The following is an 18,761-nucleotide window of genomic DNA, read 5'->3' on the forward strand; positions in this document are numbered from 1 at the left end:
TAAGGTTTTATTTAGTAACAATTGACTTTTAAATTTGAATTAGCCCTGGAATAGAATTTACTGAAATTCCCTCCAGTTTGGGGGCTGTGAAATTCAACCACTGAATGGTATCAGAATGCTGTGTTTGGTTCATAACTCTAGCTTCATTCATTCATTATCCCTACTATTTATTGAGCCCTTATGTTCCAGTCATAACTAAATTAAATCTCAGCTCCTGCCCTTGAGTTGCTCATAGTTACTTTGTAGGTTTTGACCTGTAAACAGATAAATTATCCTGTGGGCGATTGTCCCCATGCTAGAATTACACCAAGGATTGTGGGAGTGCGGTGAGCTGAGCAGGAAGACATTTTGGGAGGTTTATCTCTGGGCAGAGCTTGAGGGCTTGGATTTTTAGGCAAGAGAGGACGGGAAAAAGGAGAGCTGTTTTCAGGTCAGAGGAGGACTGTGAAAAAAAATCAGAGGGAACTAAAAGTAGTTAAGTTCCGCCCCTGTGACAAGATCTAAGGTTGAACTTTTGAATTTTAGAAAATGCGAAGCTATTGAAAAATTTAAAGTCAAGAAGGGGTTAGATTTGCAACTTAGATGATTTTGGCCCCTTTGCGGAGGTTGGACTTGCCAGAGACCAGTGAAGGGCAGTTGACTGAGTCAAGTGAAAGATGATGTGGGCCTGACCTGCCATGGTGGAAGAGGAGAAAGATCCTGAAGCAGAAAGCCTGTGGGACCTGATGATCACAGATGTGAAGGATGAGGAAGGCAAAGGCGCTGAGGGTGAAATAAGGAATAGATTGGCTGCACTGAAATACAGAGCATGAAGGGAGAAGTTACAGAGTTTTATAATTACAGTCTTCCAGACCTGTAGCTTTTTATTAGATTTACTTACCTTTTGTACATATTTGCTAGTAATTCTTAAACCAGCTAACTAAACTAGTGAGGACTTTTTACTAAGGGAGCCAGACTTTACTTTCATATACAAGGACTGCATAGTTGCCATCAATTACTTTGAAAGTCAAAGTTTCAGAGGATAGTTGATGACAATTTGAGAGGACAAGGTTTGAGAACTCTTACTTGACCCCTGCTTTCCCTCCTAGATGCTTGACATTTTGTTAGTGCAGTTGAGTAGTTGTACAGGTTGTACAAGTTAAGCTGCAAGTACAGGTGGATGACATTGTAATACTACCAAAATCACAACTGTTTACAGGGTTATAAGCTTAGCACAAGGTATTACATTATGAATAAATACAATCTAAAAGTAAAAAGATATTAACACTTTATAAATATTTAGTAAAGTAACAAGTTTTATATCCTTAAAATGCTTTTTATGTCTCTATATCTAAAACTACTAAAAGAAAATTTTAACTATAAATAGAGCTTATTCAGTATGATTTGCAGTATTTGACATATGGCCATCTTCTGAATTTTTCATTGTTTTTGCTTAATACCCAGCATGCATGCAGAATATTCATTGCATGTTTAATAAGCATGTAGGGTCAGTTCCTGTGGACTCATCTCCATAATCCCCCGTACTTACTGAGTGTGCAGCAGGCTTGTGGAAGATGATTACACCAGCAACTGCCATGGCCTACCCTACTGCGTAATGACTTTGCATTTGTTCTGTAGCTAAACTAGCAGATTGCTTTTGTAGCCTTCAATCCATTTGTAGGAACACAATTGAAAGTTTTTCCCAGTAATTGAATGATTTTTAAAGAATTGGATTCTTTTCACTTTTGCGTATCTATTCCAAAGTGTTTAAACACAGAACTAAAAATGACAGATATGAACATTTTTATTGTTTCATTATCTGTAAGTCAGCAAATATATTTTTATCTTGTTTCTTAAAAGATCTAGGTATTCAGTATTGATCACTTATATGCAGTTGGCCTTTTCTCCTATCTTTACACTGGGAAAAAATAACTCAAGTATCTGATTTACTAGTAACATGTTAATGGCATCTTCTTGGTGGATGAGTAGATCTCAGGAGTGTCTGTCTGTCCCATATATGTCCCTGATTCATTTAGTGATCTTTAACATGGCATTTGTCTCTTTATCTTTTTATGGCCCCTATCTAATTACTTGATTCTTGTTTACTTCTCTTTCTCTCAAGTCAAACTAAAATCTAAAACTTAATATCTACAAGCATGAATTTGTCAGTCTCACTAGAAAATGACTTAAGCGTCTTGGGACCCAAACAACCTATTTCTGCTTATGAATGTGGGGAGACTATAACCCAGGGAAACAGTTTTGCAGTCGTTCAAAACTATCTGCTTGTTGTGGCTCTTTTAAGATGAATTTTTTTAAAGTTAATCTAATGGGAAATGACTGTGCTCTTTCTTCTTCTTCACAATTCTTAAGTTCACACAAATCCTGACTCAGTGTTTTGTTAGGCTTATCTCAGTCACTGGTAACTTAGAATTTGAATTGGTTACTGTTGCATAGTATATTAAACACTTCAGCTGTTCCTAGTGGTTCTGATTTTTTTTCTCTGAATTTGGTAACTGATTTCCTTGAGGTTGTTTCTAGGTCTAGTGAAATGCTTAGTTAATTTAAAATTATGTGTACTTAACAAACAAGAATTTCAGTAAATAGAAGAAATGTTTCAGAATTTAAAAGTGAGCAGAGATATGTGGAAAGGAAATTTCTACAAACTGTAAACTGCTGATTTTGACTTTAACTCTGGTTAAGACCTGAATATATTAAAAAGTTTTTAATTCTATAGAATAATAAATCAGGAATCTGAGGGACAGTTAACACTGGTTGCTTCTTTTTACAAGATAAGTATGCCTTCTGTGTCAATAATACACTAAGTAAAGGTGGTAGTGATAATGCGATGCCTAGTCTAGTGCCTAGTGAAGTCGCTCAGTCGTGTCCGACTCTTTGCGACCCCATGGACTGCAGCCTACCAGGCTCCTCAGTCCATAGAATTTTCCAGGCAACAGTACTGGAGTGGGTTGCCATTTCCTTCTCCAGGGGATCCTCCCAGCCCAAGGATTGAACCCAGGTCTCCGCCATTGCAGGCAGACACTCTACCGTCTGAGCCACCAGGGAGATGATAAATCAGCTAAGCAAATATATATAAAATTGTTAAACATAGAAAAAGGCTAAAAATTTCACTTTGTTGCTTATGGATTCTACAAAGAAATTTATAGTAGAGAAGTAAAAAAGAAGAATGAGTGAAATATCTCTGGGTCATTGAAAAAGATAAATATGATTTTTCCATAAATTTCTTAAGTGATCTCATAGAAATCTAAATAAATCTAAACTTAAACATTTCATGACCATAAATCTTTTACCTTCTCATTTGTTGTAGATAGCTATTAATCAGATCAGATCAGATCAGTCGCTCAGTCGTGTCTGACTCTTTGCGACCCCATGAATCACAGCACGCCAGGCCTCCCTGTCCATCACCAACTTTCGGAGTTCACTGAGACTCACGTCGATCGAGTCCGTGATGCCATCCAGCCATCTCATCCTCTGTCGTCCCCTTCTCCTCTTGCCCCCAATCCCTCCCAGCATCAGTCTTTTCCAATGAGTCAACTCTTTGCATGAGGTGGCCAAAGTACTGGAGTTTCAGCTTCAGCATCATTCCTTCCAAAGAAATCCCAGGGCTGATCTCCTACAGAATGGACTGGTTGGATCTCCTTGCAGTCCAAGGGACTCTCAAGAGTCTTCTCCAACACCACAGTTCAAAAGCATCAATTCTTCGGCGCTCAGCCTTCTTCACAGTCCAACTCTCACATCCATACATGACCACAGGAAAAACCATAGGCTTGACTAGATGAACCTTTGTTGGCAAAGTAATGTCTCTGCTTTTGAATATGCTATCTAGGTTGGTCATAACTTTCCTTCCAAGGAGTAAGTGTCTTTTAATTTCATGGCTGCAGTCACCATGTGCAGTGATTTTGGAGCCCAGAAAAATAAAGTCTGACACTGTTTCCACTGTTTCCCCATCTATTTCCCATGAAGTGATGGGACCGGATGCCATGATCTTTGTTTTCTGAATGTTGAGCTTTAAGTCAACTTTTGCACTCTCCACTTTCACTTTCATCAAGAGGCTTTTGAGTTCCTCTTCACTTTCTGCCATAAGGGTGGTGTCATCTGCATATCTGAGGTTATTGATATTTCTCCAGGCAATCTTGATTCCAGCTTGTGTTTCTTCCAGTCCAGCGTTTCTCATGATGTAGTCTGCATATAGCTATTAATAAGTTAAGAATTATAAAGAAGCAAGATTTTAATATTTAATATTATTCACCTTTTTATTCTCTTGACTGGCAATAATTTTTAATTGTTTTCTTTGTAAAAAATATTTTCATTTATTTATTTTGCTGCACCAGATCTTAGTTGCAGCATGCAGGATCTTCTATATTCCTTGTGGCATGCAGGATGTTTTAGGTGTTACGTGCAAGCACTTGACAATATTTTTTAGTATTTATTTTAGGCAACTAAAATTTATTGTGTTAATACTAAATTTGTTACTCTTACATGTTACTTTTTATCCACATCTTGGTTGATTATGTATCTTAGGAAAACATGACATCAAAGTTGAAAGGAGTCTTCTAACCTCCAACTAACAAAGCCTCAGATGTACCGAGTCCTTAAACTCACTCTGAGCCTAACCTCATGCCTCACCTTCCCCTCAAACGCTTTTCCATCCTTGTTGTGTTTGACATTTATTCTCCCTTGTAGACTCAGGTTATATACATGCCCTACCTCTACCGTGACTTCCCTCGGTATCACAGACTTCTGAGCTCTCATCCTCTGAGCTTATACAACACTTACCGCCTTTGAAACGTATTTGGAATTTCTCTTCTGCCAACTTGGTTTTCTTTTTTTTTTTCTTTTGTGTATGGGAGACAGCATGGTCTGACCTGGCCCAGCTCTGTTACGTGGCCCTTTGCCCCAGTAAGATTGTAAGCTTGGAGACTCCATTTTGTTCATCCTTTTCTATCCATGTGACTTGCATTTGGTTTGCAGTGAATAAGTGTTGCTGACTAGGTATCATTGTATTGCTTGCTTAACAATCATGATTAAAAGCAAAAAAACCTGATATTATCATATTACTGTGCCTTTTCCCCCCTATTTTATAATTTTTTTCACTGATTTTTCCATTATTTGGCTTAATATACTTGCTTGGTGTTTTATATTGAAACTCTGTAGAGCTCAACTGAAGAAAAACCTACTCTTTGTTAATGCCTATTGAATGATTCTAGTTGACACTGATAACTTGTTGGTTCCAATTTGTTTCACTATTAACTTAAATTTAAGTTAATAAAGATATTAATGAATTCATTGAATTTATTCTGTCATTCTCATGCTTTTCATTTCAACAAATACCTGTGGAAGATACATGTTATGTGCTGGGAATGCAGTAGTAAGAATTATAAATCCTTGCTTCCATGGACCTTACATACTTGACACAACTTTTGGAATGATTTTATTCCAGGCAGAAATTCCAGGATAGATACAAATTTATATTCTCCTTTTGTATTTAATGTTCTGCTACTCTATGGTATAATTGCTTTAATTGAATCTGTTGTATTCTAGAAAATGGAATAGGATTCTAGTTTAAAGCTTACAAATGATGAAGGCAATAGTCATCTGTAAACAAAATTTCAAAATAAAAGTGAAACTTATTTTGTCTTTTTAAAAATAAGTTACTTTTAATTATGGAAAATTGTCTAGGTGGAGGGTTATATTTGGCAGTGACTTCAGTGACTTTTGGACTTACTCCTTTATTTTGACATCTGACCATTATGAAAATCTCTCTATTTTCCTCCTTCATATAAAAGTAAAAGTTATGATGCAATTTGTATCTTATCTAACTGCTTGTTATAAGGTCTAAGAGGGAAGTAGAACACAACCTTGGTAGCTCATCTCTGAATGGGCTCCCTTTACTAAAGAACCAAAAAAGTGACCTTGGAGAAAAGTGGGAGGAGGTTCACTTGCTATTTTTCTTTTCTGGACAATCCAACTTACAGGACTCAGCCTAATCAGTTCTCACTGCATATTCTGTCATCTAGAACTGTGCTGTCTAATACAGTACTTACTAGCCATGTGTGGCTATCTAAATTAATTAAAATTAAATTTAAAATTTATTTCTTTAGTTGCACTATGTAGATACATTTCAGTAGCTACATGTCATTATTAGCTACCATATTGATGGAGTACATACACAGAACATTTCCAACTTGAAAAAAAGTTCTGTTGGCCGGAACTGGTCTAGAAAAAAAGTTTCAAGAATTCACATGATGTAAGACATTGTAACATAACACATTTCACAATTAGAAATGTTTTAATTGATTAAAAAAGAAATGTCCTGAGGATTAGAGCAGATTAGTAGAGAGCAGAAGGAATTTGCTGTTCTAGTAAAGTAACATAAACCAGAGGGGATGTTCTATTTGGTAAAAAAAATATGTGTAAAAAATGCAGTAAGGTTGGCATTTCCCATTGGATTTTGAGAGCAGAAAGATTTTAAACTGGGTAATGAAATTAGGCATCCTTCTGGTTGTGACTCTTTTAAGTGGGTCATTAATTCATTTATTTACCTGGGGTTATGTCTGGCAGGCTATAAGTTAGTATTTCAGATTTAGAATATTTCACTTTACATGGTAAGAGATTTTACCTGTTCAAATATCTTTTCTTTGTTAATGTAGCCACATGAAAGCATACATAAATCTTCTGTTTAAAAACACATCTTTTTAAAAAATTGTGGAAAAAATAAAAATAAAAAAATAAAAAATTGTGAAACCATTTGACTTTGGTTCTTCTAATCTCTTTCCAGGATGTATTTTCTAGTGAATTTACTTGGTTAACTCTCTAAGATGGGTGTGAATAAAGCTTAGGTGAAAAAGTATATTTCAGTTAACAATGTCAGTGAAATGAAACCAGCAAACATTTTCTTTTTGAAGTTCATAATCTTATGAACTCATTATTTTTCATAATATGATGAATTTATTTTTGCATTTAAAATTTTTTATGAATGGAAATCCTTAGAGGAATAAAGGACCAAGCTTATTCTTTACTGTTTCAATTAATGAGTTTAAAATGAGAGATGTATTGGTAAAGCAAAAGAATTTCTGTTTCTCCGTAAAAGAAAGACTGGAGGAGGAGAAAAGAAAAACAACTCCATAGCAGTTCTCAAGTCCCGATTTGGGAATCCATGTTGAGTCCTTCCCTTCTTTTGTTAGAGAATTTCCCAGCCTCTCCTTCTGCCATCTGCTGGTGGTTTAAACACTTACAGCTTTGATTTTAAAAATAAATGTCCTTTTTTTCTTATTTAGAAAAGATTTGAGGAAAATGTTCTATTTATACTCATCTGTAATACTTTGGTGTAATTTTACTTGTTTAATTATCTTTTTAAAAGCTATTTTAGCTTCTTTTCCAACTCTATCTTTAGAGGTGTATGTGAATATAAAGTTTAGAAAAAAAAAAAAAGAACATTTTGAAGGCCAAAGCTTATACTATTAAGAGATAAAGACAGACTAACTGATGAAAGATCTCAAGGGCCACACAGAGGAGTTACTTGACATTTGTTGGTGGGCGATGTCTTCTCTAAATTCTGAATTTGGATTAACTATGAAACAGCAACTTTGCCCCACTCTTTTGTAATTAAGACTGCTTGATCTAAAGTGAGGAGACCTATGGTTTACTTTTATTTTAAGTCATAGCATAAAATTGGAAAATTGATTTCTTGATATCACCAAAGTTCTTTCAGCCCTAAAATGCTGCATGTCTTCCATATTCATTAGGTTGAATCTTCAATTCTATCCTATTTTTTTATTCTTCTGATTTCTCCCTGTGTTTACTAGTTGAAGCTATTGTCATTGTCTTGGGAAAATGAGACTTTTTGTTCAAGAACATATTTTACAAATGAAATAAAGCCAGGCCAAATTTTTAAAAGAGAAACAAAGTATAGGGATTTGATTTTCTGCCATCCTTAATCTTCTGTCTTAACTTCCTTTCAAGCCACCTTAACTAATTATAGAGCCTTAGATTCATGAGTCAGTTATTTGTTCTTTGTTTTGTCAAAGAGGAAAAGTAATCCAAAATATTACTCTGTTTCTTTTCAAAATGAATGAGGCTGAGGGAGGTAACATGACTGTTTTTAGGCCCTTAGTGGCAGAGAGGAAAAAATTCAAGCTTCTGCCTCCCAGGCCAGTGCCCTTTATACAAAATTACAGCAGTGCTTTTTTTTAGTCTTCCCAGTACTGGAACTATAGATTAGATTGAATCTTACGGAATTGACATTTTTACAGCTCATAAATGGTCCAGTGTTGGCAGTTTCATGTGGCTCGGTCCAATGTATTAGGGTTCTCCTATACATTTTAGGTCTACATTTTAGTAGTGAAAACACTATTGTTATTTAAAAGCTGATATCCCATTTGGAATGTTTCCATGCATTCTGTTTGAAATATCACATGATCACAAGATGTTTGTGGAGTTTAATTGTCATGAAAGAAATTGCTAAGCCGCATAGCCCAATGGAGAATACACTCTGATATTATATACAAAATCAGAAATATTTATCATGGCCGAGTGGGTTCTTAGTGTGATAGGAGTTCCGTTTCTTCTAGACCAAATGCTCTGTCAGGTGATGGTAGCGGGCAGACTCTTTGGATGGACTTCCTGACTGTATGGCATGGGCCGCTAGATCTACTAAGTGTATTTGTATAAAAATGTTTGTCCTAAAGGTGGTGAATATGGGAAACTGAGTGGAGGCAAGCAGAATTCATCTCTGCTTTTGTCAGGCTTGCATTGGTTTTTAAGAAAAGATATTAGGAATTAAGCATGGCCTCAAGTGCTGTGGATCTCAAAACTGATCTTTTTAAGGGAGGGAGGAGTTAATGCTTGAAAGAAAGCTTATTTACTTGCATATTCTGACATTTGATTGACTGTTTTTCTACTGGGACATTACTTTGGCACTATTTCCTGAGGACTTAATTTTCTAGTAATAATAAAAATGTGCATATATTCTCCTTATCCCCACCTTCAAACACCTGTTCATTGGGATGTGCACAAATGATTAGAGACATGTTTCTGGGCTTGCCTAGAAAATTCCTTAGCATAGAGTTACTGTGACCATATTAATAACATCAAGCTGCTTAAGATTTTGTTGGGAAGAAGCAATTACTCCAGGGGAGATGGAGGGGTGATTTTGATTGCATGTGTTTTACGTTCTCTCCTATGCCAAATTTTAAAGCCAGTTTTGTTTCTTCAGATGGTGAAAGCCCTCCTCTTCCCTTAAATCTGGCTTTTACCCAAGTCATGTCAATTTTTGCAAGTCAGTTGAGAATGTCAAAGTGACTGGTGTTGAAAGAGCCAATATGTTGGAAGATGCTTAAAGCCAAGTAGAACATTTATATAAATTAAGGAATATATTAGATGATTTTTAAAAATCAGATTTGAAAAAAAAACCTGTTGAATTAATAACTTGCATACCAGATGTATCACTGATAAATACTGGTAACAGATATTCCCCAATAAGCAATAAAATTACCATTTTACAACTGAAGTAATCTATCCTGTGGGTACATTTGCAAAGATACGCCAACAAAAATACATGCAGAGTTCTTGAAGTAATAATGCAAATAAAACATTTCGTATTATAATTTTAAAATAACAGGATTAGGAAACAAGAAAAAGTCTGGGAGACTATTTGTTGTGTCTACATTCTGCTTTTACTCTGGTTTTTTGGCAGTTGGGTTTTTGATATTGTATTACTGCCTTAGCGTCTTTGTGTGCGTTTAAGGGCCGAATTGTCTGGCAGAATTGTGGTTGAAAATCTCACAAATTCTAAATAATAAAAGTCAAAAATATATCTTATTTGCCTCGTTGCGATAATGGTTTATTTTAATATTTTCCTGAATTCTGCTGATGTCACGGCTACCACTGAATCAGTAAGCAGAGAGTTTTGCCGTGTATAGTTTATTCACTTGCACACAGCCACAGTGTCCTTGCAGTGTGCAGTGATTGTGTGGTCCCACATGCCAAGTCACAGGACTTGCTGCTGTGATTTGTTGCCCACTTTGCCCATGAGTGGGCACTGGCCTCCAGCTGAGCAGGGAAGCCTTCTTTCCAGGCCAGAACTACCTCTGGTGTGGCTTTCCTTTGATCTTAGGTGGAAATGTGAAAGGAATGATTCAGGGGAGGAAGTGAAAGATGTACAGGGAATTGTAGGTCTCATGCTCTATGTGATCAAGTCAATTAAATCCTACGGAGCTACACATTACAATTTAAGGCCCTTATTTGGCTGCCTCCTAAGATGCCATGTACATTTTTCTAAGAAATTCCTCTTAAACTCCCTCCACTCTTCCCAAATTAAATTTTCATTTCAGGATGACTTTCTTATCTCTCACTGAGGGGGAGAGGGGGTGAAGAATGGAATAAGAACTAAATATAGGCCTAGATGGGCTATTACACATTAAATATCATGGTAAAATCAATAAGCTTCTAGAAAGTATTCAAACGAATTTACTGAACATTTGTCAGAATTTAAAAATATGTATGTTTGTTTATTGCATCTTAAATTTGTAATTTTCTTCTCAATTTCTCACATTCCTGTTTTTGACTTATTTAATTTTTAATTCCTTTATCGAGGTATAAGTATATTTTCTTCATCATATTGTGTTCAGTTCAGTTCAGTTCAGTTGCTCAGTCATGTCCAACCCTTTGCAACCCCATGAATCGCAGCACACCAGGCCTCCCTGTCCATCACCATCATACTGTGTTAACCTGTATTTAATGTCATAGTTTTAAAAAATATTATTTATTACTACAATATAAGAATAACAGATATTCGATTTAAAAGTATATCCTGTGACAAATGAGTAATTTGGAAAGAATTTGGGAAATCCTGATTTTTTTAGGGTACAGAAGATATCTTCACCATGTAGACATGGGAAGGGCTTCAATTTTGATGGTAAATAAGTATCTTTATAAAAAATTGAATATTTTGTTTTACCTTATGTTAGTCACGAAGTCAAGTAGTGATATCATTCATAAAATGACTTTTTTGAATGACAGTGGAATTTTTCATTGTATGCTATTTAATAGTATGTGCAAACATGTAGAATCACAAGTATTAATAAAGACGTGTATGTGCGTTTTGTGAATAGTTCCTGCTTTTGCACATGTATTTGTACATTCTTTTTTATTTAAACACAGAATGTATGGAGAAGTTGACCTCCCTAAAGGATAAGTTTGAAAAGGAAGGAAATGGAGATCTGCCAGGCTTGTTGGCTAGAGTCATGGACAAGAGCAAGGCCTGTCTGAACTGCCACTCAGTTTTTATTCTGCGAGTTTGCAGGGCTGGTGATTAGAGTGGCTTTCGCCCAATTATGCTGTGATTATTCTGCTGCACTGTAATTGACTGGGGAGATATGCTAATACCTGTCATTTGGGATGATAAAAGATGAGCGGGGGACGCAATGCATTATTTAGCTGGCTGTGTGATAGATGAGGGATGCGCAGAGTGCTTTAATTGCTGAGAAGAGAGGTTAAGCTGAACGAACGGATGAATTAGAAATGAGTTTTTTTTATGGCTTGTGGAAAAGTGAAATAAAGGAAAATGTGCCTTAAACTAAAGCAGCAGATAGAAATGAGCACAACGAAACTAGATCCAGGCAGCTTGCTTTATCAATTTAAATATTAACGAAAGGTGCCGTTTAGACTTCAGTAAATAATAATTGGAAGGAGATATTATAATAGATAGTCATATTAAGCAAAAACATTTGTTAAAGAAATTGTTTTTATTTGAGATGACAATATTTGTGATTTGTAACCTCGTAAATTCATACTGTATTTTAGGTTATATTGAAATGCAGTATGCAGCTATTCCGAGTTGCATGGTTTGTATCTTTTGAATGTTAGCTTAGAAGTATCTAGATTTCTTGTTTCTGCATATCTTTCAGTAAATGCAGGTGGAGGAAGGCAAGAACGGAAAACAAAAAAGAATGTTTGTAATACTAGCAAAATGTAGTAACAGAATTGATGAGCGAGAGTGTATGACTAATTCTTGAGTGACAGGATTGAAGACAGCCAGTGATACATTTTTTACATGCTGTACACTTGGTATTTTTATGGAAAAAGAATTTATGAAAGAGTGGTGTTTTCCCTTTTGTATCATTTCCTTTTGTCACACCCATGTCTAATCTTAACAAAAGAATATAAAAATGATCCATTGTAATCTGCATAGTTATTTATATGATTTGTTGTTAGTGTTTTACTTCATTTTAGCTTTGTGCATTTAATAAGTAGGTAACTATTTTGAGAATGCAGGCAGACCAGCAGTTTATGAAAACTGTTGGAAGCTGAAGGCTGAGGCCTTTCCCACATTGTAGGTTTTCAGACACACTCTGCTTTACCAGATCATGATGTGGGAGAATGTTGTCCTCAACTGTGCTATTTTGTCTTGTAGATGAAGCACCAAGAATACAGGTTGAATAGCAGAAGTTGTACTTTTTGTAAAACAAAGAAAATGACCTTATATATTGTTGCATTATCTCCAGACTGTCCAGCTTCTCAGAGCCTGTGTGACTCAGCTAGTAGAGCAGAATTTATCAGGGAACAGCTTTCAGCCAGGTTATTGAATGGTAATGGATCTGTCTAGAACAAAGCAACCTTTTGGAATGGATGTCAACTGCAGACAGATGCTATACTCTGCTGCTCAAGTTTTGTTGGAGCTGATCACTTTTGCCCAGTGTAATTGATACCTCTTTTGCACATTCCTTCCCAAACAAAGTAAAGTTTCCTCATGGATGTTGTTATTCAGTCTCTTTCTTAGAATTCCCAAGTAGACTCATAACTATCTAACTCTTTGAGACAGATAAAATATTAAGGATTGCTTCTAAGATTAAGAAGATTAAGAACATCTTGTAAGGCTTAGTGAAAGTTACAAGGAAAAGATGCAATTAAATGGACAGAGGTAGGAACAAACGCAGCAACTTATGAACAAACAACAGCACTGAAGGGCAATGTTTACAAGCTTTAGGTACACTAATTTAAAATTTTATGTTTTACTTAATATCACCTTCATCTCAATAATGAATGATGGAAGCAGCACTTTGGAGATGTGGTATCTTGCCTTTTTTCTTGTCAGTAGTATAAAAAGAGTAGTATACAAACTGATTTAATTTTGTACTTCTTTTAAAAAATTACTAGCAGTTTATTGTTTTTCCTTCCTGGTAGGCAGTTATTCAATCCTGAGATACTGTGCTTAAATCTTGGCTATAATTATCATCCTTGAATGTAAAAGTGATTCTTAAAGTTCTCCATTTTGAAAGGTTTTGCTTTGTTTAATGTAATCAGAAAAAAAATCATATTTGTGGCTTTTGTTGTTGTTGTTCATTTGATGTAATGTGTCTCACTATAAATTTGAAATTGTTCTTTTTTACACAGTTGTCATGTCACCATTTACCTTAGATTTAAGTTCTTCCCCATAGAAATGCTCTTTCTTAACTGAGAATTGTAACATGAGACAACATAAACTTTCTTAAATTCCCTTAGCATCCTTTAATATCCTTACCATCCAGTTGAAGGGCTTTTTTTAAATGATGGTGAATTATAATGTTTTTTAAATAATATGATTATATTATTTTATAAAATTTAGAATAATATAGAATTATTGCCACAGGAGACATTATTATACAGTTCATTTCTCTTGTGTTATAAAGGTAGCAAATGAGACTCATGTGAGGACATCAGACCACTAGCCCTAGAATCTCCTTGCTCCTAATATGGGGCTTTTTCTTTTATGCCTGTGGAGATGATTTCTGCCTAATGAGCAAGATATATGGAAAATAGTTGTGTATGCTATCCATGAAGGGGTAAAGAACCATCGCATACACCTGCTTTCTGGAGGTTACTAGTACAAGTGTGGGTGCTCAAGTTAGTTCAAACAAATCATTGAAAAATACATTTCATTTTAACACAAGATGTATTTATATGTACCTCTCTCTCCATCCATCTTACGTCTTACAGTTGTCTCAGTCGTACCTAATTCTACAATTATTTTTTAGCAATTCATTCAGCTTTAGTAGAGTTTTCTCCACCTCCCCTCTTTTCACTTGAATGCATTAATTGGTTCCATATTCCATTAAGTTTGACAACTGGAGAAGCATGTAGCATAAGCACATTTAGGGGAGACACAGCAACTGTTAGGAAGCAGGCACCTCGACAGGCATAGGTAGAAAGGCTGGAAGGCAGCCTCCCCCCTCTACAACTTTGCACGATGTCAGGAGGTAATGAAGGCTTTGTTAATATATCCAGTGAGCTCCTCAAGTTTCTACTCTGTGGACCTGGGAGACAGACACTGCTTTCCCTTTGAGGTCTCTTTTACAACTACTGGTTCATTTCCTTGAAAAGGAACATAGAATTACTTTTCCTTCTGCATCCAGCCAGGTCCTCAATAATGCACCACTAAAAAGATAAGAGGTCAGTTCACATATTAAGATTTTTATGGTCTTGATTTTTTTTCTTGCCAGTAAGGTAATGTTTGTTTTTTTTCCTGTCTCTGTCATGTAAATTTTTGCTTTGAGACAAAAACGTTAATGTAAATAGTTACCTTAAGTTTCAAGGCTTTAGCGTCAGTGTAATATCTCCTTGTAATATTTTGTCTTTCTTAAACTTATTATAACACTCTTGATGAGGATAGGAAACAAAATTTTTAAAAAAGTAAAATTTAAAAATTCCTACAGGTGCCCTCTGGTTAGATTTGAAAGGAAAGAAAAATTGGTAATGTATTAGTTTTCTACAGCCAAATAACAACTTACCACAGATTTAGCAGCTTAAGATCACACATTAACTGTCTCATAGTTTCCATGGGCCAGCCATCCAGTTCTGGGGTGCTCTGCCCAGCATCTCACAGGGTCGAGACGGAGGTATTGCTGGGGCTGAGATCTCATCTAAGCTGCAGGTCTTTCTCCAGGCTCACTGATTGTTGACAGAAGTCACTTCCTTGTAGCTCTAACTCTGAAGTCCCCATTGTCTTGCCAGTCATGAACCATTCCCCCATCACATGGCCCTCTGCACAACATTTTGCTGCCAGGAGAGTTTTTTTTTTTTTTAACCAATCCATTTTTTAATTCTTAAATTCTCGACATTACAGAACTAAACTGAAATTTATTAACATTCCACTCTTACATTTCTTATCGACAAACAGAAATAAAATTCATGAGCCAAAAACCCAAAACAAAACTAAAAACAGGGAAAAGCTTATAAAACTAAATATGGATCCCAGCATTAACAGCTGAACAGAGAATGTGATTTTTAAATTCTTAGCGGATGATAAAGTTGTGGAGAAACTGAACACTTACAAATTATTTAAAACCTGGAATCACTGACCAGAAATTACACAGTTGGATCATGGGAAAACAGCAGAAAGGGTTATGAGAGAACCTACACTGTTCTAGCTGCACCCCATGCCCTTCTCAGAAGAAAGCCTGGCATTGATTAGATATTGGGCCAGACTAATACTGGCAGCAGAACCAGTGATAGTAACCTGCCTACCAGTAGAGCCTTCCACTGGGTTGGCAAACACTAAGCACTAAGAATAGGAGCCATCCAAAATTCTGCCTACTACGGGTACGGGTTCACATTTGCTGTCAGATTTTAGGGATGAGAAGGTTTTGTCTGCATGTACTCAAAGTATCGTTACTGTGAATTTTTTTTTAAATGCAGTTCTGAGGAAATGAAAGTGGGGTATAATAGAACATGTTTGACTGACAATATTGAAAATAAACGATGAGCACCTTTAACAGGGTGATCCATCATAACAGCAGTTTTATTTCTTATATTGTTAGCTCCTGAGGCTTTGCTGTAGAGCAGGAGTAGTTTCTTCTTGTGGACTCCTACTGTGCAGTTGATGTACTTCTGAGACAGGTGGAGAATGCTCTGCATGGCTGTTTGCAGCGATTACTGCAATTTCTTCTTCCAGTGGATATGCTTGGTTATGATCCCAAGCATCTTCACAGGAGTGATGATATTAGAAAACCAAGTGTGGCGATTCTGGTTAGTTTTATAGACTTGCACTGCTAACTCTGCTAAATAAGGGGAAAAAATTCACTCACTATTAAATAAAAATGTTTTGACAGTCAAATTTGACTAGTCATTTTTAAAGTGAATAAGAAACTTCGGCTTACAAAGATCAAGTTTTAATTTTTAAATAATTATTGTATTTTCTCCTATGAATTCTATGGATCAGGCCCAGATATGATATATAAAAAATACAAACTACCTTTTTCCTTTTTTGTAAATCAGTCTTAACTTATCCTACTAACATTATGTACCCACATAAAGATATTTTTAATTTATCTTTGATACCTACTTCCTTTCAAAATTCCTTTAGAAGAAAATGATATATTTTAAGTAGGATTTCTATTCACTTGATTTGAGTCCTTTTGATAGAGGACTTCTCTTGAGCCAAAAATTTAAACTGGCATAAGTGAAGCAAATATAATGATGTTTTGAAGTTACTTTGGAAATGTGACAAAACTTTAGTTTTTTAAAATTTTATTTTATTTTAATATAAATTTATTTATTTTAATTGGAGGCTAATTACTTTACAATATTGTATTAGTTTTGCCATACATTGACATGAATCCGCCATGGGTGTACACATGTTCCCCGTCCTGAACCCCCCTCCCACCTCCCTCCCCATCCCATCCCTCTGGGTCATCCCAGTGCACCAGCCCCGAGCATCCTGTATCATGCATCGAGCCTGGACTAGAGATTTGTTTCACATATGATATTATACATGTTTCAATGCCATTCTCCCAAATCATCCCACCCTCGCCCTCTCCCACAGAGTCCAAACTTTAGTTTTTAAAAGTAGTAAATATTGGACTTCCCTGGTGATCCAGTGGTTAAGAATCCACCTACCAACCCTGGTAGCTCAGATGGTAAAGAATCTGCCTGCAATTCAGGAGACCCTGGTTTGATTCCTGGGTTGGGAAGATCCCCTGGAGAAGTGATAGACCACCCACTCCAGTATTCTTGGGCTTCCCTTGGTGGCTCAGTCGGTAAAGAATTTGCCTGCTATGCAGGAGACCTGGGTTTGATCCCTGGGTTGGAAAGATCCCCTGGAGAAGGGAAAGGCTACCCCCTCCAGTATTCTGGCCTGGAGAATTACATGGACTGTTCATGGGGTCACAAAGAGTTGGACACAACTGAGTGACTTTCAGTTTCACTTTTCACTTTTACTTTGCCAACTCAGGAAGGATCCCACATGCTCACAGGGCAGCTAAGCCTGTATGCCCTAGAGCTCTGCTCCACAGCATAAGCCACCACAGTGAGAAGCCCACACACTGCAACTGGAGAGTAGCCTCTGCTTGCCACAGCTAGAGAAAGCCCTCATGCACCAATGTGGACACAGCGCAGCCAACATAAATACGAAAAAGTAATATTTACTGCACTTATTTCTAGAATCAAATAAAAATCAGAAGGATTATATTTAGATAGGGTTGATGATGGCAACAACATCCATCATAACTAGAATAGGATGACTTTCTAGCATTACAGAGGAATTACTAATGTTGGCATAAAAATTGCTAATTTTGCTTCTTTTGTAGAACTTTTTGAGTTTCAGTGGAGTATTTTACAGATTCATACCTTTTGCAAGTGTGTGTAGCCACAAGATGAGCTGTATAGCACTTAAGAAAAGCAGTGGGCCTAGTATGACAAGACAGACGAATACTACTTAAAGCTAAAGTGACAAAGATTGTTCAAGCTACTGCCAAGGCTCCCTGTGCACCAATCCCTCCAGTAGGGTTAGGGAGTTAAGACAGATTCAGATGCCTCCTTGGATGACACCAAGCTTTTCTCTGAAGTATTGTCAGCATCGGTTCCTTGCACTGCTTTCTCTGTGCTAGACTTGGCTTTCATTTCCCACCACTCTGAAGGCCACCTTTTTTGATGGCATATTTAATAAGAGCCAGCCTCATTATCAGAGAGGAGGCAGCTGTTACACGTGGGTTCTTGTTTTGTTCACTCATTGTTGGGCATTAACGATGCTTGTTCTAGCCGTCATTGACTCTCCCTAGCAGTTGGAGCAGAGAAGGCGATGGCACCCCACTCCAGCACTCTTGCCTGGAAAATCCCATGGACGGAGGAGCCTCGTGGGCCGCAGTCCATGGGGTCACTAAGAGTCGGACACGACTGAGTGACTTCACTTTCACTTTTCACTTTCATGCATTGGAGAAGGAAATGGCAACCCACTCCAGTGTTCTTGCCTGGAGAATCCCAGGGACGGGGCAGCCTCATGGGCTGCCGTCTATGGGGTCACACAGAGTCGGACACGACTGAAGCGACTTAGTAGCAGCAGCAGTTGGAGAGATGGGGCGGTAAAGCCCATGTCAAGTGCCGACTGGTTACAACACAACAGGGCACCATGGGCAGGGAAGTGCCATGTGGTGAGGATGCTATGGCCTTGAAGGACATTTGCGTTGCAGACGTTGGAGAAGCATCACGAACAGACAGGAATGAATAGACGGATTTGGCTGGGGTGAATGACTTTTGTGGGAGAGAGGTTGGAGGGCTTTGCTTGCCTAGATGTTTCATTGTGTTTTAGCATGATGAAGATAGACATCACCAAAGGTGCTACAGCTTGGAAATGGGTTTAAAAAAAAAAAATTCATTTGCCAATAGGATCTCTTGACTTAAGAAAAACTGGATTTGGAAAAGATACTGATTAGTTGGATGTCTTCAGTTTTTTAGAATTAAATAAGAAAATATGAAAGTGCTTGGAAAATAGTAAATTAATATATAAATGAAAA

The 18,761-nt window shown here is 36.8% G+C and overlaps 1 protein-coding gene across 9 annotated transcripts in view; it reads left to right on the forward strand.

Annotated features, from left to right (window-relative positions):
- Positions 1-18,761, forward strand: part of ARID1B (AT-rich interaction domain 1B) — a 435,615-nt gene that overhangs the window by 258,722 nt on the left and 158,132 nt on the right. The gene's annotated exons all lie outside the window — the stretch shown is intronic.

This window comes from Bos javanicus, chromosome 9 (assembly GCF_032452875.1).
Source record: "Bos javanicus breed banteng chromosome 9, ARS-OSU_banteng_1.0, whole genome shotgun sequence".
NCBI classification, from domain to species: Eukaryota; Metazoa; Chordata; class Mammalia; order Artiodactyla; family Bovidae; genus Bos; species Bos javanicus.